Source organism: Schistocerca piceifrons, chromosome 4, assembly GCF_021461385.2.
Source record: "Schistocerca piceifrons isolate TAMUIC-IGC-003096 chromosome 4, iqSchPice1.1, whole genome shotgun sequence".
NCBI lineage: Eukaryota > Metazoa > Arthropoda > Insecta > Orthoptera > Acrididae > Schistocerca > Schistocerca piceifrons.
Window position 1 is genome coordinate 86,147,615 of NC_060141.1, and position 23,872 is coordinate 86,171,486.

Sequence of the window (23,872 nt, forward strand, 5' to 3'; positions counted from 1 at the left end):
CCGCACCGCCACTTCCCAGCAAATTAGGGACACTGTTGCTCCTGGGGTATCGGCGAGGACCATTCGCAACCGTCTCCATGAAACTGGGCTACGTCCCGCACACCGTTAGGCCGTCTTCCGATCACGCCCCAACATCGTGCAGCCCGCCTCCAGTGGTGTCGCGACAGGCGTCAATGGAGGGACGAATGGAGACGTGTCGTCTTCAGCGATGAGAGTCGCTTCTGCCTTGGTGCCAATGATGGTCGTATGCGTGTTTGGCGCCGTGCAGGTGAGCGCCACAATCAGGACTGCATACGACCGAGGCACACAGGGCCAACACCCGGCATCATGGTGTGGGGAGCGATCTCCTACACTGGTCGTACACCACTGGTGATCGTCGAGGGGACACTGAATAGTGCACGGTACATCCAAACCGTCATCGAACCCATCGTTCTACCATTCCTAGACCGGCAAGGGGACTTGCTGTTCCAACACGACGATGCACCTCCGCATGTATCCCGTGCCACCCAACGTGCTCTAGAAGGTGTAAGTCAACTACCCTGGCCAGCAAGATCTCCGGATCTGTCCCCCATTGAGCATGTTTGGGAGTGGATGAAGCGTCGTCTCACGCGGTCTGCACGTCCAGCACGAACGCTGGTCCAACTGAGGCGCCAGGTGGAAATGGCATGGCAAGCCGTTCCACAGGACTACATCCAGCATCTCTACGATCGTCTCCATGGGAGAATAGCAGCCTGCATTGCTGCGAAAGGTGGATATACACTGTACTAGTGCCGACATTGTGCATGCTCTGTTGCCTGTGTCTATGTGCCTGTGGTTCTGTCAGTGTGATCATGTGATGTATCTGACCCCAGGAATGTGTCAATAAAGTTTCCCCTTCCTTGGACAATGAATTCACGGTGTTCTTATTTCAATTTCCAGGAGTGTAGAACCAGACTCGCGATCATCCTCTACTCTTAGTTGATCTCCAGAAACTTCTTTCCAGAAAAAAACTTTAGTATGATGTTCGAGTTCCTTAACCTTATTTTGAAACTTTTCCTTTTCAGAGCCCTGCTTTAATTGCTTAAATTCTGTACCTGTTTATTGAAATGGTCTAGATGAGCATGCACACAAAATGACTGGGACCGTGGCGGGTAACTATCCTAAAGGAGGTCAACGTTGTGTTGCACACTGGCTGGGGACTGGAGACAAACAACAATATTATGCAAATTGAAGGTGGAGGGCTGAGAAAGTAAAGTAAAGGAAAGGAACTAATGATGTCAGCTGCATCAGAACTTTAGGCAGAATCGGAGGTGATGAGTGAAAATGTGTGGCAGACCATGACTCGAACCTGGTAGCTTTTGCTTACTGTGCACCTGCGTTAACCGCTGCGCCATACGGACACAGAGTGCGTCGGAATTGCGATGTCTGGCCCGGTACGCCTACCCGTCGACCCAGATTCCTAATCAGCGCCACCTTCCCGCAGTCCTGGCCATGTACTTCATGCTCGCTGGAGTTCGAAGTAAACGTGTATCCGCACGGAAGGTGGTGGATTCATTGACCATTGAGGCGAATCAGTTATATGAATGAGTGGCGTCTGTTCTTTTAGGACATGTTCTAAAGGATAAACACCACACATTTATGTAACACAACAACAGCTCGACTTACCTCAGCGAAGCAACGAGACTCAGCTGCAGTGGGCACTCCAGTGTACTGTGCAGACGCTGTGTCAGATCACCAACACTGCCTGGTGCCGGATTTTGAATTCATTTATCAACCGGTCTTTCTTCAGGTGCCTCATGCAAACCTAATCTCATGCAGCCAAAAATGAGAAAAGAATTAGCTGGGAACAAAACAGCCGAAATCTGACCAGCCATCAAGAAAATATTTACAAAATAATTTCTTATGCCTCTTCTTGTATGACAAATTATCAATCCACAAACCTGCAATCATCACTGAAATATGTCAGCAAGCAAGGAGCTGGGAGTGGTAAGGTGCTAGGCTACTAAAAGAAGGAGAAAAAGAAAGAAAAAATTGTTCCGAAAACAGTTTATTTAGAAAAATTCTCCAAAATGTTCTTATTGAATCGTTTTTACACATGAAATTGAAGAAACTCAAATTAATGCAAGAAAATCACCAACACACCTTTAACAAATGAAATTTGAGGAAAATCCAGTTAAGATTAGAAATCATTAAGTTGCTTAGAGCTTCTTCTCAAACTGAGTAAGGCACAGTACTAATCCAGACACTACCATAACAGAAAGAAAAACAGATCAGTTAACACCCATATAACATTCAACAGTTGGTAGTCATGGTAGGTGGTTACTCTCTCTCCAAGCTCTCAACATCAACACCCATAGTTTCAAAATCTACATGTTGTTTTGGATATATCGCAGTGCTTTTCATAATTTACTGATCGCTTCTGTTTAATACTGTTATAAAAAAATCGTTATTTTTAGTTTTCATTCTTTTTGTCGCCTTCTGATATTTAAAAATTAAGTTCAGTGAATATCTGTTAGTGGTTTACATTCTAGTGTAAACTTTCAGCCACTATCTGTTGGTTACGTGTTGTTTCATAATTTCTGGATAGTTTCTCTTTAAGACAGTTGTTAAGAAAGTACCGTGGTTTTTGGTCTTCATTTATGCCATGGCTTCTGATACACTAAACTTTCGTTCACCAAGCATTTGTGTGGTGGTTAAATTGTCGTGCTTTTACCTCCGCCTTCCGTCCGGAAGTCAGACGAACAATTCATCAATTGATATGTTTTTACTAATTATTACTAAGTCTAAGTGTGTTTATACTTTCTTGTTCATTGTAAATGTAGCGTTACGTGTGACAACTCTGCATGTAACTCTAGGTTACTTAGTGTAGGAGAAACATCTCAGGGCTGTGGATTTATGTTTCACTTTCGTGATTGTAGCAGGGAATCAAATAAAGTATCAGATGACGCTCTGCCATAGATCTGTAAATTGTTTAGTGAAGACAAGAAAATCTTCTAACAAGAAGAAAAATTTATACCCATCAGACAGAAATTTTAATGGTATATTTCGATTCAAATAGGTTGACGTTTGGACAACGGGAGCTGTGAAGAGGGACACAAGTAACAAACAAAACTAGCAAAACTCATAAATCGCATTTCAAATTCTCATTAGCAGTGTTTGACCTACTATCTGAAATAGGAGAATAGTCTCAAGCAGTTTTTGAGTAAATTAGCAAGGATGCAACAGGCCCGTGGAAACAACTGTAAGGTTAGGTCAGCACAAAACTCGAGTAGGAAGAAAAGGTTCCAGCTGCCAGGTTGCAGTCGCAGAAGGCGCATAGGCAAAATGCTACGGGAAAAGCTAGGTGTAGAACATCAAGTCACAAACATCATGAAAACTAGCACCTAGCTTCGGCAGATGACAGAGGACATAGGAGCTTTGTGCAGGATGTTTGATGAAGAGGATCAGTACTTGTAGCAGGAGGAGCAGGGAACTGCCTGGTCAGCAAGTTACATTACTAAAGTTGACCCGGAGGAAATAGGAGCAGCAACAGCTCACGCTCACGTGGGGTTTGTGCAGCTTTTGTAGTGTCATAACTAGCCTTGACTATCAGTCGCCTAAACAAAGAGCCGAGAGAACTATTTATGACTGAAAAAAGTCTCACATCGGTGCTGTGTCTGTTGATGCAACTGGGAGATGAGGGCACAGCAATCATGCTCTGCACACGAGTAGAAGGAGGAAGGAAAGATTAGCTGAGAATCTTAGAGAAGCCAAAACCACACACGGCAAAACCCTTGTGATAACTGGATTCAGAAATGCACGTTGTTTTGGTAACATCCAGTTGTATGCCGGACAGTCTTGAAACAAAATAGAACAGAACACCTAAAACGGTGAGTTGCAAGTTGCAACTTACGTGTAAGTTGGACACAAACTCAAAAATATTGAGTTTTTGTGTAGAACAAAACCTGCGTGTGCTTGTGAGATGTTATTGTAAAATACTTCTGTGTTAATTATAAAAGCCTACAGATCCCCTATAGGGAAGCTTCAGCTGTTTATAAGGAATCTAGGAGTGTTGTTTAGCTACCTAAAGAAACAGTAGTTTTTGCTAATTTCAGTGCAGGTTTCTTAAAAGATACGGACAGGACAAGTGAACTGGAATTCGTATGTGCGTGTTTCACTCAGTTAAATTCGAGCAATGAGCTTCTTGGGCATGTAAGTTGGTGGAATAGAGAATGAAACACCCACTCAACGCGATATCCAACAGACAGTGTCAAATTCGCACACGACTGGCACCACTCGTACTTGGACGGTAATCTGGTAGTCATCGGTGATAAATGACAGCGCCAGAGCTCACATGCATCGTCATTAAGTCGGTACAGTAGAGTAGCTGAACAAGTGAAGAGATTGTGTCGCGCTTTCGATGCACCAAACGTATTACCGAATGGCCAGACGTGGATTTCTACCTCCAACGTGACGAATGTGGTCCAGTGAGGTAAACAGCGCCCCACCTCCTTCGGCTCCCTCTGAGTACTCTGTACAGTATTGAGTTCCAGCCCTTCTGGTTCGCTTGAGTAACTTTGAATAATCAATACAACAAATCCTTCAGTTACTCCTTAAGGAATCATCTACCGGGCTAGTGCACCCGAACTAAAGCGTTTGTTCAAGAAAGACGAGCATTAAGAATATTGTGTAAAATGATAACCATACATCTTTCAGAAGAATTTTGGAGTTCGGACACTCACTTCCCGATACATTTACTCCTAAATGATTTTTCCTACTGGCAATAAAAATCAGTTTCAACTTAACTGTGATATGCACTATCAAAACACAACACATGGACATCTTCGTGTAGGCATTACTTTCAGAGTGACGTAACATACAACTTGTGGTGTACCAAGTCTCAGCTACGCAAGAAACGCCTGGTGCCATGATGTTTATTTCGAAGTTACACCAGCCAGCAGCATTGTATGTAAGTATGAAAAACGTAAATTATGAGTTAAACCAAAATACGAGGGCTATTCGAAAAGTAAGGAACGACAGGTCGCGAAATGGAAACCCCAGAGAGAAACAAAACTGTTTTATTTGCAACGGTTAGCTACAGCTTCCGGCTACTTCTCTACACGGTAGCCGCTCAGGCTTAGCTTTGTACCAGACGTAGCTTTGTACCAACTTTTCATTCCCTCGTTATAAAAGACAGCCGCCAGTGCTTTTCGACAATTTTCTACTCTGGACTGCACCTCTTTGTCTGTGTCAAAATATTGTCGTCATAGCCAGCAGTTCATTTGAGCAGAGATGAACCTCAGGGGTATCCAGTTACGAGCTAAATTGTGAGTGATCAAACACTTCCCATCGAAAACGCTGCAGGAGCATCTTCATTGCTCCTGCAGAGTGCGGCCGAGAATTGTCGTGTAGAACGAACCGCATGACAGTTATGTTACGTGGATTGCATAGCTTCTGGTGAAATCTTTCGGCAGGCCCTCATACTTGACGGGAGACGCTAATTTCTAGCCGTCTTTGCGTTCTCACTGTGAGCTCAGAACTGAAAAGAGCGACATGATGCGATCGACGGGCGTACTAGACACAGTGCTCAACGCATCTGTGGAAAGCTGCATCAGAATTTCACTGTATTTTCCCATTTCGCGACCGATCGTTCCTTACTTTCCGAATAACCCTTGTATTTTCTCCTGACAGGTTATGCTAAACTTCTGAAAATTGCGCCACAATCGGAACTGTGGAATAGTAGAAAGTAAAAAGTGAAATGGTATTGTAAACCAAGTAAGGACAAATTATTGACGTTAAGAAATTAACTGAGGTTTTATCTGTCTTTTGTGACGCCACACAACCTTTCCCCTTTCTTAGTCTGTTCTCTCATCTACGCCTTTTGCTGACGGCACAGAGATGAGGTTTCGTTATAGTGACAAAAGTGCGCGACTTGCTAATAGCAGCAGGTTCCAGAGGCTGGGGACTGGGGGTGGGTGGAGCAGCTGGCGGTTGCTTCACCCCCACCTCGGTAATTGCAATGCACGCCCCAGCCGCCCTAATCGAACGTGCGGCGGACCTCGTCAGCCTGTGTGACGTAACCACAGTGTCTCTGACACCTGTTTCAGTGCCGTCACTCAACCATCATACCGCAGGTCCATCCTACACTTGATGACTTACAACGTCAACAGAAACATACAGTTTTATTTAAAGGACAACACTATATTCTGGAATTTACACCGTCGTTGTGCATTCAAATACGTGGGTAAGTCAATAAAAACCTTAAATATTTTTGAAAATATTATTTATTGTTCAGATGTGGTACAAATCTGTATCACTTTTCAACTTTTCTCCCTTACGCTCAATGCAAGTCCTCCAGCGCTTAAAAAGTGCATAAATTCCTTTCGAAAAAAATTCTTTTAGTATTCCGCGCAACCACTCCTGCACCGCGTGGCGGAACTCTTCATCACAACGGAACTTATTTCCTCCTATTGCGTCTTTGAGTGGTCCAAACATATGGAAATCACTTGGGGCAAGGTCTGGTGAGTATGGTGGATGAAGACACTCAAAGGCAGGTCTGTGATTGTTGCAACTGTTGTACGGGAAGTGTGGGGCCTTTCATTGTCATGTTGCCAAAGGACACCTGCTGACAGCAATCCACGTCGCCTTGATTTGATTGCAGGCCGCGGATGATTTCTTGGGAGATCTGTGTATGATGCACTGGTGACTGGTCATTCTAGGCATGTAATGCTCCAAAATGACGCCTTTTTCGTACCAAAAGAGAGTCAGCATAACCTTCCGCGCCGATGGTTCTGTTCGAAACTTCTTTGGTTTTGGTGATGAGGAATGGCGCCATTCCTTGCTCGCTCTCTTCCTTTCCGGTTGGTGGAAGTGAACTCAGGTTTCGTCAACAGTAACGATTCTTGCAAGGAAGCCATCACCTTCTCGTTCAAAGCACCGAAGAAGTTCTTCACAGGCATCAACATGTCGTTCTCTCATTTCAGGAGTCAGCTGGCGAGGCATCCATCTTGCAGACACTTTGTGAAACTGGAGCACATGATGCACAATTTGGTGTCCTGACCCATGACTTATCTGTTAACATGCTGCAATGTCATTCTGTGTCACTCGATGGTTTTCCTTCACTACGGCTTCAACTGCTGCAATGTTCTGTGGAGTCACAACTCGTTGTGCCTGGTCTGGACGAGGAGCATCTTCCACTGAAGTCACACCATTTGCGAACTTCCCGCTCCATTCGTAGACTTGCTGCTGTGACAAACATGCAGCACCGTACTGAACCTTCATTCGTCGATGAATTTCAATAGGTCTCACACCTTCACTACGCAAAAACCGAATAACAGAACGCTGTTCTTCCATGGTGCAAGTCACTAGTGGGGTGGCCACCTTTATACTGATACTGCGACGGTATGTGTGCATCTGCACTATACTGCCACCTACAGGCCATCCTGCACGCTGTTGGTAGCACGATTACCAACTTACAAGATAACGGCGCGAAATTTTGATTTGTTATTACAAATTTAAGGTTTTCATTTGACTCACCCTCGTAGTATTAAGGTTTAACATTCTTAATAATAAATTAAAAGCACAGTATTGCGTATATTGTGCAGAATTAATTTATTCAGTCAACCGGTTTTTGGCATACGTCGTCTACATCAGACTTTATATGACTATCGTCGTCAAAGAAGTTGAGCTAACTGGACAAAAAATAAACCAGCTATTCAAATGCACATGCACAGATCAATCGTTAAGCCTTTAGAGATGGTGCAGCGATCACAACACGCCCTCAACTACATGCGCACTGGGTCTGCATTAGATTAGGACAGCAGGGATTAATGAGACACTTATTTTTCAAGATGATATTATACGTAAACCTGGGTGTCAGAGCGGCAGAAAGGCGCTGTCGTATTTGGCCGTGAATATGCGGAACTGGTCGAGGCCATAGATTTATGAAGTTTCGGGATTTTTTAGTGTTCGCGGCGGATTATTCAACGTGTCTACAAGCAGTGGTGTAAAACACACGACCGCGAAAGACGACATTAGAATTGTGGTCGGAAAAATATTGTGACAGAGAGGGACCAGAGATGTGTTTCACGGCTTCTGAATCACAATCGCTTCCAAATGCGACAGGAGCTGCAGCAGTCATTGAATGAGGCTGGATCCCGACCTGTCTCCTTATGAGAGGCCAAGCCCACACTGGCACATAAATACGACAACAACGAAGTTCCCTGGAGCTGGAAGAAGATGTGAATGGTTTCTTGAACACTCTAGATCACCTGACCTGAACGTCACAGAAAATCTGCTTGTAAAACGACGTCATCAGCATCCCCGCAATTTGGTGGGACTGCGCGATCAAATCCTAAGAAATTGACTTAACCTGGATCTGACGTATCTGCACAGCCTTGTGAACTCACTTTCCAACTGAATCCAGGCGGTTATCAAGTTCAGGGGTGGAATTACACGGTATTGAACGAAGCTTTCAATTATTTGTGTAGGGGTGACTAACTTTTCTGTTTGGTGAGATTACAATGTATGTAAACAAAAAGAAATGGCTCTGAGCACTATGGGACTTAACTTCTGAGGTCATCAGTCCCCTAGAACTTAGAACTACTTAAACCTAACGAACGTAAGGATATCACACACATCCATGCCCGAGGCAGGATTCGAACCTGCGACCGTTGCGGTTGAGCGGTTCCAGACTGTAGCGCCTCGGACACTCAGGCCGGCGTTTGGAAAAGATGTTATTCAAATAGACTGAGATACGAACACACGGGTAATATTGAAATTTAAGAGGTAAAATGTTGAATAATAAATAAATAGAAAGGGAAACAACAAGGAAAACATTAACACTAAACTCGAAAACAGTGAATGTATAACGAAGTACATTAAATAAACAAACCTAATGAAATAAAATTAAACTAACACCCGGCAAAACTACTTCCAGAGGTATTACTCATGGAAAGTGATACAAAAACCAAGTAAAAGAAAGAATTAACAGATATAACAACAGAACGAATGCGGTACGTATGCGATCACAATGAAATAGAAACAAACGAATAAATACAAGAAAAAAGAGGCACAGCAAGGAACAGAGTGAGAGGTAATGGAAAACTGATAGGATTGTGGGAATTTAACCTGTATTTGGTCATTTAAGTTTAAGTTAAATAAAAACTGTGAGCTAGATGTGTGTTGATTTCCAGGAGTTATTACTTGAGGAGCTTTTGGCCTTTATTTTCCAAGTTAAAGACATGGGACTATCGCCGATAGCTGTGCCCTCATTCATTACATGCTCAGAAACACAGGAGTCATAATTCTGCAACCTCCAGCTGCGTTCGTGTTCAGTCAGCCTAACTGCTATATCTCTGCCTCATAGATCAACATAAGACTCATATTAGTGAAATTATTTTTGTGTATACTTCTGCCCTTGGCAAGTAATTTAATCTCATCTTTGCTATTGAAATTACAGTAGGCCGTGGTGTTCTTCACATAGCAGGAAATCTTATAGTTTCAGGATTTCATTATCTTTGCTATACTCTGTGATACATGTCCCAGATATGATATTGTATACCACTTCTTGCAGACAGTAGATTAGGTAGTAGAGGGAGCATAATCTTCAAGTTTTGTTTCCTATTCAAGATGTAGTCGATGAGGACAAAATTGTAGCGATTGGTTGAGCAAAGAAATTACATCGAAATATTCTTTCGGCATGAGAAAAGATATAAGATGGTGCACCATTGTGTGGAAAGCTGCATGTTTGTGTGTTACTGAGTGTTGTGTGCAAGATGGTATTACTGAGACTGTAGGTGTATTTTTTCTATAAATTTTGAAGCAGTGTGTCAGCGTACTGTAATCAATGGTGAGATCTAGGAATTTTATGGGTTTATTGCCAATTTCCATTTCCGACTGTACTGGACACTACACATTGCAGTTTGAGTAGTTTCGCTCGAGCCCCCACGTGCTATGGCACGCAAATATATATAATTGTCACACTCAGCTTAATTGAGGGGCCCAGAGATGTGACTGGTCTTCAATGTTTGGCTTCGTTTTACGTCACAGGCTGCCAGCGCACATCTGTCGTAAACTCACGTTTTAAGCTGAAATAAAATATAACAGAACAATGCAGGCAGGTGTTGTTGTTGTGGTCTTCAGTTCTGAGACTAGTTTCATGCAGCTCTCCATGCTACTCTATCCTGTGCGAGTTTCACAGGCAGGTATTACGGTGAATTTTAAAATACTGAGTCACTCACGTTGATTTATAATTTGAACAAGTAGTTTATTTTTCTTCAATATATTCACTAAACACTTAAAATGCAGTCTGAGGGGCTCTTACGTAAGGGCGGCCGTTAATAACTAATGCTACAACACTTCAATATAAAATTCATATGTTCCGATCATAGCGCTCGACAGTCTGTTCACAATTCACAAATACACTCTTGTCTGCTGTCCTAAACCAGTATATAGCGCTCCACTTGACCGCTTTCGAACATCGCTACATACATACTTCTCCCCGAACGTGGCTACCAACCCACTACTACCCCCAGATGCGTGGCTCTTAGCGTCGCTGAAACCCAACTGTACCCAATGATCAAAGATGGTCGCCCTATGCACCCTCTAAACGACTGCCTAAAACAATGTATGACAAAAAGAGTTACGGATATTCTAAAACTAAACACAAAAACACATATGATACATTGAAAAATACGGAAAATTATCGGGCAATAACAATTTAAGGTCCAATTTTCTGCTTCTGCAACCGTTCTTTCACAGATAATGTTCTTATGGTGTCATATTGCTTTTCCTGGGTTTTGATACTAAACATAAATAAATAAAAATACGTACTTAATTACTCATCTACCTCTTTAAACTTCAGAATGCTGCCGCTAGTTTCGTCTTTTTAAATTTGTTTATTACCAAAAACACAATTTCTCTCAGTCGAATCCCATATTCCGAACTCTCATTCAAAATTGGTACACACTATGCTAAATCGGCTATGGTTTCTCGATGCAGTTCTACTAGCGGCAGCCGTAAACACTTTGTTCATATTAATTGACCGAAGCATTGGCGAGATATTAGCTTTTGAAATTCCTCAAATTTACAATTTTTAAGACCACGATAACTTTTAAAGTATTATATATTTTTGTGATGCGTCTAGATAATTTAGTTTTACATGTCTCTGTCCATGAGTGGCAACTCGCACCTCCGTGTCAATCTCAGTTTTGTTTTTATCGATTTTTCTCTGGAATATAAATTCCTCCTAGTGCGAAAACCCGGCCGTACCACCCCTGCCAAGCGCTGGGGTTGTTTCAAGGCCACGTAAACGCTAGCCGCTCGTCACAGCCCCGTAGCAACCTCCAGCCACGTGCTCTGCGGCGGGAAACTGCCGCTCTTATCTCCCACCGCAGCTTGTGAGCCGTGCGCTGCTCGTGTTCATGCCGTTTCTTGCTTGACAGCTTGTCTTTACGGAACTGTCGCCTCCTTTCTTACTCGATTTACTGGCGTCACTAAAATACTGGTTTGCCTGCCCGTGAGTGACAGCAGCAGTGCTTGTTGATAAGAGGTCGTATTATCTTTGAAGTGACCGCTAGTATTTGCGGCTCGTCGTGTGTCGGGGGTTCAGTTGGGATGGAGCTCCAGTGAGGTTTGGATAGCCAGTACTCGCCCGACCGTTGGGGACACACACATATACTGTCCGACGGAAGAAGACTTGAGCGGTGACGACCGTTGCTTGGTCGTTCTGTCGGTCGTCTCAACGGGTGACGTATATTTGGTCTTCCGATCGCTTCTGGGCCCCTTCAACTGATCATCTTGCGGGACTTGGGTCGGTTCCTTCTTTGTGCAGAGATGTCGGATGGCCAATGAGCAAGTGTTCCCTCTGCATGGTTGGGTCTCAACCAGTGGCTCCGGGTCGTCGTTCGTCCGAAGGCAGTGGGGACGGAGCGCCAGTGAGGTCAGGACAGCCACTACTCGGCGGCCGCTGGTGACACACAGGAACTGTCCGACGGAAAGAGATTGGAGCGGGAACGACCGTTGGTTGGTCGTTCGGTCGGTCGTCTCATCAGGCGATGTGAATTTGGTCTTTTGACCATTTCTGGGTCTCATCAGTTGGTCATCTTGCCGGACGTGGGTCGGTTCATTCCTTGTGCAGAGATGTCGGGTTGCCAATAGGCAGGTGTTACCTCTGCATGGTTTGGTCCGAGCCAGTGTGCCCGGGTCGCTGTGTCTCCGAGATCCGAACGGACATGGAGTTGAGTCGGGATGGAGCTGCAGTGAAGTCCGGAAAGCCAAGACTCGGCCGACTGTTGCTCACACACATGACTTGAGTGGGGACGACCTTGCTTGGTCGTTCTGTCGCTCGTCTCATCGAGCATTTTGTTGCCGACCGCTTCGGGTTCCCTGTGTGTGAGTCGACTTGTCATTCGTCCTTGTTGTTCCACAGTGATTGCTTTTACGATTGTTCGAGTTCTTGTGGAAATGTTTTCTTGGAACTGTGTGCAGCTTGTGTAATTTCGACTGATCAGTTATGTTAATGCTGTCTGCGTTCTGGAGTTGGCTGTCGGTCGGTTGGGACAGAGCAGCGAGGAAGTCTCCGCGGCAAGGACATTAGCGTAGTGTTCCGCAGTGTGTTTTTCCTCTCCGTGTTGATACTGCGGTACCGCTTGTAGTTTGACAGTCTTTGGTGGTGTTCATGTTTTTGAGTGGTTATTGTGTCTTAACTGTTTTTAGTCGCCAGTTTTGAAGACGTAGTGCTGCTGGTATCTTCGTCCTCGGCTGATATTTTCCGTTGTCGTGCAAGGTTGTTGGTCGGTCCTTCAGCCGTCCCGGGGTCGGGTTGCCATTTGATTACTTAATCTTATTCTTGGCTGCCTATCTCACCTAACCTTACGTTAGAGTTACCTCCTCGGGCCGACCATTGGAACACTTCTGAGCACCATTGTTATGTTCTGTATAGATTGTGATTTTTGTCTCAAGCACTGTGCGAGGCCTTCAGCCGCATATTAATTTAGGTTGTTTTAATTTTAAGATAAGGCCATCGCCCGTCTCAAGATAAAACCTTGAAGATTCTTGTTTGAACTAATTTTCTTTTAAAATTGCTCTATTGCAAATCCTTGCTATTCAGGCCTTAAGCATTGAGTTGTTCTGTGTTCAGTATGTGGCCTTCAGCCGAGCTTTTATGTCGAATATTTTTAAGCTAAGGCCTTCATCCGTCTAAAATTAAAATTTGAAAATTCACTTGTTTAAAACCTTTTTAAATTTTCTTCTTTGTTGGAAATTGTTGTTACCCAGGCCTTAAGCCTCAGTTCTTATATGCCCAGTGTGTGGCCTCCAGTCGAGTATTTACGAAACTTTCTTTTTAAGTAAGGCCTTCAACGGCGTGTATTCCCCTTAAAATAATTTTAATAACTTGTGTTCTGGCTTTCAGCAGTATTGTTTTTGAATCCTTTTAAGGCCATGTGTGATTAAGTGTTTTTAGGAAAATAAAGTTTGTGTGTTTTGTGCAACTAACAGTAACAGGTTTTGGCCCCTTTCCACAACCATAACCTGATCCGCTCTGCCCTGCGAAACCAGATTTCAGCTTGTACGCTCACACAGTGTGAACAGATTATTTTTATGTCACTGTTCAAGTAATGCAGAAACGTCTTGAGTTGACTTGTAGTGTCTGTCCACATACACCGTACACCCCCTACATATTTGTACTAGGTTTTAATATTTGCTTTCAAGGATTTTTTATTTTAAAATAAATGGTTGTTTTTAGTCAAAAGTAGCCTAAGACAGGACCCACTGGCTAAGTCATGTAGCTGTTTATACAGAGCCTCGTAGAACTGGAAATAGTTGGATGGTAAGCATATCTGAGTGGGCACTCTCAAGTCGTTCTGTTATTCAGTCGATCAGGGTTGACAGTGGACCCGCACACTAACTCTGTCAGAGCATCCACAAATTCCCGTACCGGTACGTTATAAAACTAACTGCAGACATCAAAGGATACTAAAATCAAGACTAACTTCAGATACAAGTGTATGGATGGATACGCCTTGCTTTTATAGTTTAGAAACCCATATTGCCTAGAAGCGACTGGGTTCGTATTAGCTGACAGCTTTGCTTCGAAATTAGAAAATAGACTTTTGACAGAATTGGTTACACATATAATATCGCCTTGGAAGCGTTTAGTAGGGTAATTAGGAAGGGCATGGAGTCATGTGACATTCAGGAAATGACTAACTTTTTCCACGTAATCACGTTTGTTCAGAAATACAATATTGTTGTCTTTGTCTGATTTCGTGGCAATGTTATCTTGATGATTTAACTTGTTTTTAAGGGTCTTGAGAGTATCAAGATCATTAACCTACGGAGTGTTACACCCAGATGGTGATCCTTTCTTTTGTGCATGGTTAACTAAACGCTCTGTAGCACTGTCTTTGGTTAAATCAAATTCTATATCCAGTTTCATTACATCAAGTTGTTTTCTGATGGAGGCTGCGAGGGAGGCTTTTAACACCCTAACATACTTCTTTTCACACGAAAACACAGTTCATTTGAAACAAAGAGATTTGGGATTTACTCTTCAGCTTATTCACATGGCTTGTTGAACGAGAACGCCGTCTATAATTTCCTCTCCTACTTTTCCTGCAATGCTAATGATTGCTGAAAGTGGACTTCGTCTGAGCGGCAATTTATTTTATGTAACCGCCGTGGCCATTACGCGGGATTCATGTCGATGGAAATATTACTAGTTTGGCAAATGAGCTTCCACAGCCAGGGTCACGTTACGGTGGCACTATTCGACTCCACTGTATCAGGTTCGAATCTCTGGAAATGTAAGAAATTTTGATCTTCATCATTTGGCCGGCAGTCAGAGATGAGGTGCCGATATCACGTTCCTGATAGCCATTTCTGCCACTGTGCGTCATTCAAAGCAGATATGGAGCACTGTTGATGGTGATCAGTTCTTCGGATGTGGACGCTAAACTTAATGGCCCTTTTGATGCTATACAAGGAACAGAAGACTTAGTACCGCTACTGGGTTTCATCCTTCACCCCTAACAATACCAATTGTACACTGAACAATCGCTCGTCACAGTTACCTGCACAAAAATTTGACCCTTAATAAAAAGTGGATCGAAGGCAGCGTCTAAACACTAGGGTTGTTGATAATGTAAGTAGCCTGTTTATGTTTTCTTATTGGCAACGTTACGTAGCGCTCTGTATGAAAATCACTGGCTGTGCTGTGTGCAGTCTGTAGCTAGTTTGCATTGTTGTCTGTCATTGTAGTGTTGGGCAGCTGGCTGTTAACAGCGCGTAGCGTTGCGCAGTTGGAGGCGAGCCGCCAGCAGTGGTGGATGTGGGGGAGTGAGATGGCCGATTTTTGAGAATGGATAATCTGGATGTGTGTCCATCAGATACAGTACATTTGTAGGAATGGATGCCATGAACTGCTATATATATTATGACTATTAAGGTAAATACATTGTTTGTTCTCTATTAAAATCTTTCATTTGCTAACTATGCCTATCAGTAGTTAGTGCCTTCCGTAGTTTGAATCTTTTATTTAGCTGGCAGTAGTGGCGCTCGCTGTATTGCAGTAGTTCGAGTAAGGAAGATTTTTGTGAGGTAAGTGATTTGTGAAAGGTATAGGTTAATGTTAGTCAGGGCCATTCTTTTGTAGGGATTTTTGAAAGTCAGATTGCGTTGCGCTAAAAATATTGTGTGTCAGTTTATAAGCACAGTCTTGTACAAATTGTTCTAAGTGGACGTCTCAATACTATATATATATATATATATATATATATATATATATATATATATATATATATATATATATATATGAAGATCTTATTTCAATAGTGGTACAAGTCCATTTTTGTTCATTCTGAGATACAGAGTCCTAAAGTTATATGAGCGCTGAAAAATCTGCAGTTTGGATACCAGAAATATTCAAGCATATGTCTTCTTGCCAGAGATGAACCTTTCTTTCTGTTTGTTTCGACCATTAATTTCAGAAGCATTACAGGCAGAAAAGTGGAGGTAATGGACTTGTATCACTACTGAAATGAGCTCTTCATATATGCCCGCCATTTTCTTACACCGAAATGCCGATAGATTAATATTCAAAATGACATTATCGAGTGCCGATATTTTCATTTTATGTCATATTTTTTTCGGATTTTTCTGTAAATATTTTAAATTATTCTTTTCAATTTACTTTCACTGTTTGAAGGAGCATTACTACCTTTTGAGCTTTCATCACGTCTAGTGTTTCCCTTTCATTGTGTGAAGCAAGTATAGGTGGCACAAAGAAGAAGTCCTATTGCACTGGGGGAGGGGGGGGGGGGGGAGTTGAATGGAATAACAATATTCTCTATGTGAACTAATAGCACACCAGTTGCATTAGAGAACAATTTCTAACGCACCTAGTGTGTTATTTCTTCACATCAGCGCTCTTCAAAAACAATTACTGAAAATGATAAACAGAACTTTAAATTTTGATGAGATGGTTGTGGAGTAGTTGCGATTGATATAAAATTAACTTAGTATTAAGAAAACAGTCTTAATCGCGTTCTTTTTATTTATTTGGTGCCGACCGGTTTCAGCTCATCGCAGGGGGCATCTTCAGGGCGAACATACCGCTCAGTCTTCTGCCACACCTCGGTAGACGTGACGCCACCAGCAGTCGACCAGCGGTATGTTCGCCCTGAAGATGGCCCCTGCGATGAGCTGAAACCGGTCGCCACCAAATAAAAAAAAAAAAAAAAACGCGATTAAGACTGTTTTCTTAACACTAAGAAATCTGAATGACATGACTGGTCGTCACGGTGGGCGGAGACGTGCGAGTGGAAATGCTAACGTAATCGGCGGTCGCGCTACCGACGAAAGCTGAAACCTTTAACTTCAGGCAATTTTGACACAATTGCTAGTTCGCTGGTGTTTTCAGAAATGAAGAAACAGGGAAGCCGACATGAAGCTTCCCGGAGAAAACGAACATGTGACGAAAACGAACGACGGAACCATCGGACACCATTTATTGCGCCATTTACGTACAGTTACCATTGTTAGCAAAGTGGCAGAATGGTTCTCAATAAGCGTGAACGAGCTTACTTTTCCTTTCAGTTCTTGATCTAAGGGGTATAAGCAGGCTGCTAGCTTGTTGATGTACAGACTATCTAATAATAAATCAATACTTATATATAGAGCTCTAAAATTGCAGGTGCATTTCCAATGTGCAATCGATGTTTTTATAGGCCCGTACGTCGATATTTCTTCCGTCGATATATCATAAATTCTTAACGACGTATTGAGGTCCGATAATGATATATTTTTTAAATATCGATCTATCGGATTCCCGATAACTCTAAAAATATGAACAGCCCTACTAACCACCTTCACTGAAACCTTGCCCAGGACGTCAATGCAGGATTCCCGTATGTGATCTTCTGCACTCCCGGCCTCCCTCCAACGTCCTCCCCCCCCCCCCCCTCCTTCTCACACAAAACGCTGCAGTTGATTTCAACTCATGCAAGACATTTTACAACAGCCAGAACTTCTTTTCATTATTTCCAACCTGTTTCGATTTTAAATCATCATCATATCGACAAATATTATCCCAATCACTTTGAAGACCTGTTAGTTGACACCGCAAACGTACACTCTGTCAATCATCTTGGTCATATAGTATAGTTCATTTAGTTGATTTTTTGTCTGTCATAATCAAATCATGTTCACCAAAGATTACTCCCATAGCTTTGTGGCTATGAAGACGAAGGCATTGAGTACCCGGACACAAATAGAGCACGCGTTACACGTGTGTATGGTCCATTCACGTGAGCAAATCCAAGGGCAGCGAGGTGTGTTCATATGAATTCAAAATTCTTTTAGGAGGAGCGCTGATAGACGTGCAATAATAAGTGATGGGTATAATAAGGCAGAACGGTCCATGTCCCAACAAGTATGCTTTCGCAGACGTATGTTTACGTGGCTTTTTTCTAGTTTCTGCCAGTACTGTCTCCTATATGTACGTCGGACACTTCATAAACAACCGCTACAAATACAAATTTCATCAGTTTTGTTTTAAGATTGTGGTATTACACTCTATTTGTGGACTGTGGTAAACCTTTCGCTAATGGGTAAAATATGATTTAGAAACGAAGGTCAGTTGACTTTGAAATTGATTAGTAATTAAAAGACGTACGCAAATATGTGACACTGCATCTCTAACAATAATAGAATTCTGATTGAGAACAAAACGAAACATAAACTCTACCTACAAATGATAAAGAAAGCAATTCTCAAGTATCTGACTTCGTGTTTTAAAATATTCTGTAGCAACTCCTAACAACTGTTCCGAAATGCCCCTGTACGCATCGGACAACTTACCTTCTCTTGCCCTTGCAACTGCACGACCAACAGCATACTAACAATATTTCAAAAACAATACTACGGTCCATGCACAGTGCAATACCATGAGTATAATAATTGCAACAACTACTACCATTTCTTCATACAGGAACTGAATGATCAGGAGCGGTTTGGTCAACTAACTTTAAATGGTGTAAAAAAATAAATGAAAGAAACCAATGGAAACTTTAATTTACTATATTCACAAAATAGATTATTTAAACACTGACAAATTTAACATGGTAATTATTCCACAATGTCTATACTCAACAAACACGTATCTGCTCACAACAGAGATACGAATATTACTCTGAGTGTATGCATACACAAATGTAACAAAATCCATCCAGCGCGCAAGCAAGCAAAGAAAAAAGCAAATTACCGAAAATCCTCTATTAATACCAATGTCTCCTCCGGCGCTACTACACGACCACGGCAGGTTATGTGGCGCAGCTTTTCTCCACCGCAGGTTGCGTCCGACTACTCCAGACTCCTCTCAACAACTGTTCGGTGGATACTGCTCGCGATAATAGTATCTTAGACTCAGAGTTCTTGTACGTACCACACAGCAGAATCATTGGTCAATCTTGCAAGGAAGTAGTAACATCCAACTTTCATCTTTCATGAGAAATGCTGTGACTGGACCGTGAAAAACACGGCTCACGGTTTTCTTTAAAACTATCTGTGAACAACCCTTTCCCATTCGAGAATGCAGGTCTTCTCGACCATCTTCACTGACGAAATCTTCTTCGGTTGTCAATGAAATGGCAGTGTGATCTTCAAGGAACTTCTCACCTAGTCATCATTTTCAGGTAAGCAGTTTTTGAAGTATCCTGAAGCTGCTTTATGTTTCCTCCATGTGGAGGTGTGCTACATGCGAATGCACACCTTTCGGTCAAACGTCATTGATGAAATCTATGGTTATCCTCTGCCTGGTAGCTTCGTCCTGAAGCAGTCTTCCAACGGGTTTTCAATCGTCTTGTTCAGGTCATAGTTTTGCATCAGAATGAAGCTGCGTTGGTTGCTTTTAGACAATACAGATTTTCTCGACAAATTTCAGAAGTGAAATTTTCTCTTGCTATCAGCAGTCTGGCTGCATCGTCCTGAAGAAACTTTTCAACGAGTTCTCATCTTCGCATTTTAGATCTTTTTTGCAGTTTCTTGAAACTATGTTGAATATGTTCCCTGTAGAGTTGAATCATCTGCAATTGTATGTTCTTCCGACGAGTCTTACTTATTCTCAGATTATCGACTGCATATCGGCATCTAGCCGAAAGAAAGTTTGCACGAGTTTTCTAACAGATACCCTCAGCTCCTAGTTTTGAAACGTCTTGCAGGACGTGGGTTCTCCTATTCATAGAGGAATATTTTGTTAAAAATCAGACTCTCTTGGACAGCCTCACTGATGAAATCTCCTGTTATCTGCCGAGTAGTAGCGTGGTTGCGACGAGTTTTCTACTTGTCATCTCGAAGAATGCTTAGACCGCTCATCGTTGCTCAGAAAGGCAGGCTCCTGGGTTCGGTTGTAATTACCTGACTCCAAGACCCCAACAAAGTTCTGGTGGGTCAGGTGAATTCGTTTAACACGTGCCATCTGATAACAGAGTGGACGACTCAAACTGGAAAATACTTCTGCACCTACATCTACATCTACATGGATACTCTGCGAACCACATTTAAATGCCTGGCAGAGGGTTCATCGAAACACCTTCACAATTCTCTATTATTACAATCTTGTATATCTTTCCGTACGAGCTTTGATTTCCGTTATTTTATCGTGGTGATCGTTCCGCCCTATGTAGGTCGGTGTCAACAAAACATTTCCGCATTCGGAGGAATTGGAATTTCGTGAGAAGATTCCGTCGCAACGAGAAACGCCTTTCTTTTAATGATTTCCAGCCCAAATCCTGTATCATTTCTGTGACACTCCCACACCGCCCAACAGCATTCTAAAAGAGGACGGACAAGCCTAGTGTAGGCAGTCTCCTTAGTAGATCTGTTACATTTTCTGTGTCCTGCCAATAAAACGCAGCCCTTGGTTAGCCTTCTCCACAACATTTCCTATGTGTTCTTTCCAATTTAAGTTTTACGACTTTTAGATTAGAGTGATTTATCGTGTAACCGAAGTTCAACCAGTTCCTTTTAGTACTCGTGTAAACGACCTCACACTTTTCGTTATTTTGGGTCAACTGCCACTTTTCGCACCATTCAGATATTTTTTTCTAAATCGTTTTGCAGTTAATTTTGATCTTCTGATGACTTCATTAGTCGATAAACGACAGCGTCATCTGCAAACAACCGAAGACGGCTGCTCAGATTGTCTCCCAAATCGTTTATATAGATTAGGAACAGCAAAGGGCCTATAACACTACCTTGGGGAACGCCAGAAATCACTTCTATTTTACTCGATGACTTTCCGTCAATTACTACGAACTTTGACCTCTCTGACAGGAAATCGCAAATCCAGTCACATAACTGAGACGATTCTCCATAAGCACGCAACTTTACTACGAGCCGCTTGTGTGGTACAGTGTCAATAGCCTTCCGGGAATCCAGGAATACGGAATCGATCTGAAATCCCTTTTCAATAGCACTTAGCACTTCATGTGAATAAAGAGCTAGTTGTGTTTGACAGGAACGATGTTTTTCTGAACCCATGTTGATTGCGTGTCAAATGGTTCAAATGGCTCTGAGCACTATGAGACTTAACTTCTGAGGTCATCAGTCCCCTAGAACTCACAACTACTTAAACCTAACTAACCTAAGAACATCACACACACCCATGCCCGAGGCAGGATTTGAACCTGTGACCGTAGCGGTCGTGCGGTTCCAGACTGTAGTGCCTAGAACCGCTCGGTCTCTCCGGCTGCCCAACTGTGTGTCAATAGACCGTTTCCTTCGAGGTAATTCATAATGTTCGAAAACAATATATGTTCTAAACTCCTGCTGCATATCGACGTTAACGATATGGGCCCGTAATTTAGTGGATTACTCCTACTACCTTTCTTGAATATTGGTGACCTGTGCGACTTTCCTGCTGCATCGTTGACTGCCTGCCATACTACCTCTGGATGTATACCAATCATATTCCTTTTTTTCTCGCCGAATTCGGGTATCGCTGCCCCCTCCGGACACCCCTTCCCTCCCCCCCTGCCCCCCCCCCCCCCCCCCCCGCCCTCCCAGTCATCTGCAGACGCAGTTGGCTCGCTGCGTATCGCGCATATTCGAGCAATGGCAGACTAAGGAAAGGTTCGCCGCGGGCGCAGATCTCTGGAGAAAGAAAGAAAATAAAATGAAGGGCAGAAAAATCCGCATCACCTGGGGCATGGTTTGCCTTTTAGGAAATAAAAATTAAACGCTCCGGCGGGCCAACTGCGCTTGTTTTCCGCCGCCGGCCGCCTTCCTCGCGCGGTATTAAGCATTGAAAGCGGTCCATTGGAGCGCGCCCTGCCACGTCGGCCAGTTTTTCAATAGCGAAGCCAGTGTCCGGCTGCCGCTTGCCACCCGTTAATATGCAAAGCGCGCCAGACCCCACGGCATACAACGTTTTCGGCCAAGGGCCGTCGCAATTTTTTTAATTTTATTTTGTGCGAGGCGATTTGTTTGCTGAAAAGAGAGAGACAGCGGTAGAGAGAGAGAGAGAGAGAGAGAGAGAGAGAGAGAGAGAGAGAGAGAGAGAGAGAGCAGGAGAGATCGTAAACGTGTGGTCGATCATGCTGCGTGCTCACCCCGTAAACGGAACCGGAGCAGATAGCCGCACTAAAAAAAAATAAAAAAATAAAGTGAAAACGGAAGAAAAAAATATAATGCTGACTGTCTGCTTCTGATATATGGGAGTTAGACGCCAGCGACCGTAGTCAGTTTCAATAAAATTCCATCGTGCAGCGGTGTATAATATTTCACGTTTCGGTCACTGATCCCAGCGGCCTTCAACAAGATGCATGCTGCAACACACTGATGAAGGCGACCCGGCTGCCTTCCGATACGTTCAATTATTTTACATCGTCACGCGGTACCTCGGAAATTTATTGAAACTTTTTGGTTCAGAAAAGTTTTTTCCCTTAATGAAATTACGCTACGTTTATCACATGCGACGAGGTAAAATTGTGTACTGATATGATGGTGGACTTTGGATGGGTGCGAGGGTTTGGCGACAGTTCCGAATATCTTTCCAGGAACGGAGGCTCACACATAGATTACAATTTTGTGCTTTGGAACGTATTCTGTTCTGACAGCCATCTATGAATTGTACCGCTGAGATGCTCTTCAGGTTCAGATAACGTCTAACCATTTTAAGCGGGATAGTGCCACTAGAGCATTTAGGTGAAAATTTCCGCTGATTAGTTATGGTGTAAATGTTACTAACGTCGAAAAAGCATAACACGTGCGACGATCAAAAAGCGTCCATTTGAGGGCGTTGCCGCAGCGTAAATGAAACATAGCGGGTCCCTGACGCAGATATATAAGCAAGGGTAAGTAGGCAAGCTATCAGCGTGGCATTTGTGTCTATCAGACGTGCCTGCGATAAAAGCGGGAACGTGAGCTATGACCGTATTATTTCTAAATGCGTCCCAACACAAAAAAGTGCTATTATTCTTTTTTTCGCTGCATCAGGACGATCACCAGTAGACATCCATCGGAGAATGAAGAACGTGTGTGGTGCAACATGTCTGTCGAAAAACGCCATTGTGGAATGGTGCGGCAATTTCGGTGCTGGTCGCTATTCGACAAAAGACCTCTGGGAAGCCTCGGCTGGGAGACAAGTGGAAGACAATCGAGCAGCCGTCCTATAGTCCTCATCTCTTTCCGTGCCAATATCAGCCATTCAGTCCCTTAAAAAGGTACGGAAGTGTGGACGATTCCTGTCGGACAAAGATGTGCAGCAAGCAGTTGTGGAGTTCTTCTCGTAGTAGGACACAGTGTTTTACCAGAAATTATCTTCAGTTTGCTGCGCGCAAGGAATGATTGCCTTAGTGCTCATGGTGATTTTGCCTGTTTGATACACCGATTCTGGTCACTATCTCTTTCGAATGGGAGCTTTTGATAGCCACTTAAGCCGGCCGCGGTGCCCGTGCGGTTCTAGGCGCTGCAGTCCGGAACCGCGGGACTGCTACGGTCGCAGTTTCAAATCCTGCCTCGGGCATGGATGTGGGTGATGTCTTTAGGTTAGTTAGGTTTAAGTAGTTATAAGTTCTAGGGGAGTGATGACCTAAGATGTTAAGTCCCATAGTGCTCAGAGCCATTCGAACCATTTGATAGCCACTTAAGCAGCAAGATGATATGGCTGATGCCTTTTGCAGTGATGAAATTACGTAAATTCTGACATCGAACGTAATTGGGCAGTCAAATGAATACAGTGGCAACAAGGGAACATCTGTGTTGCACCAGGATTCTAACCCTGAACTCCCGCTTTACACAAGGTGTCACTTTAAATGCTTCGACTCTCTGAGTACGCTCTCTGGCCACCCTAAATTACCGACTTACCGCATACTGCTTATGTAGCACCCCTTTCCACGATGATCACTACTCAACA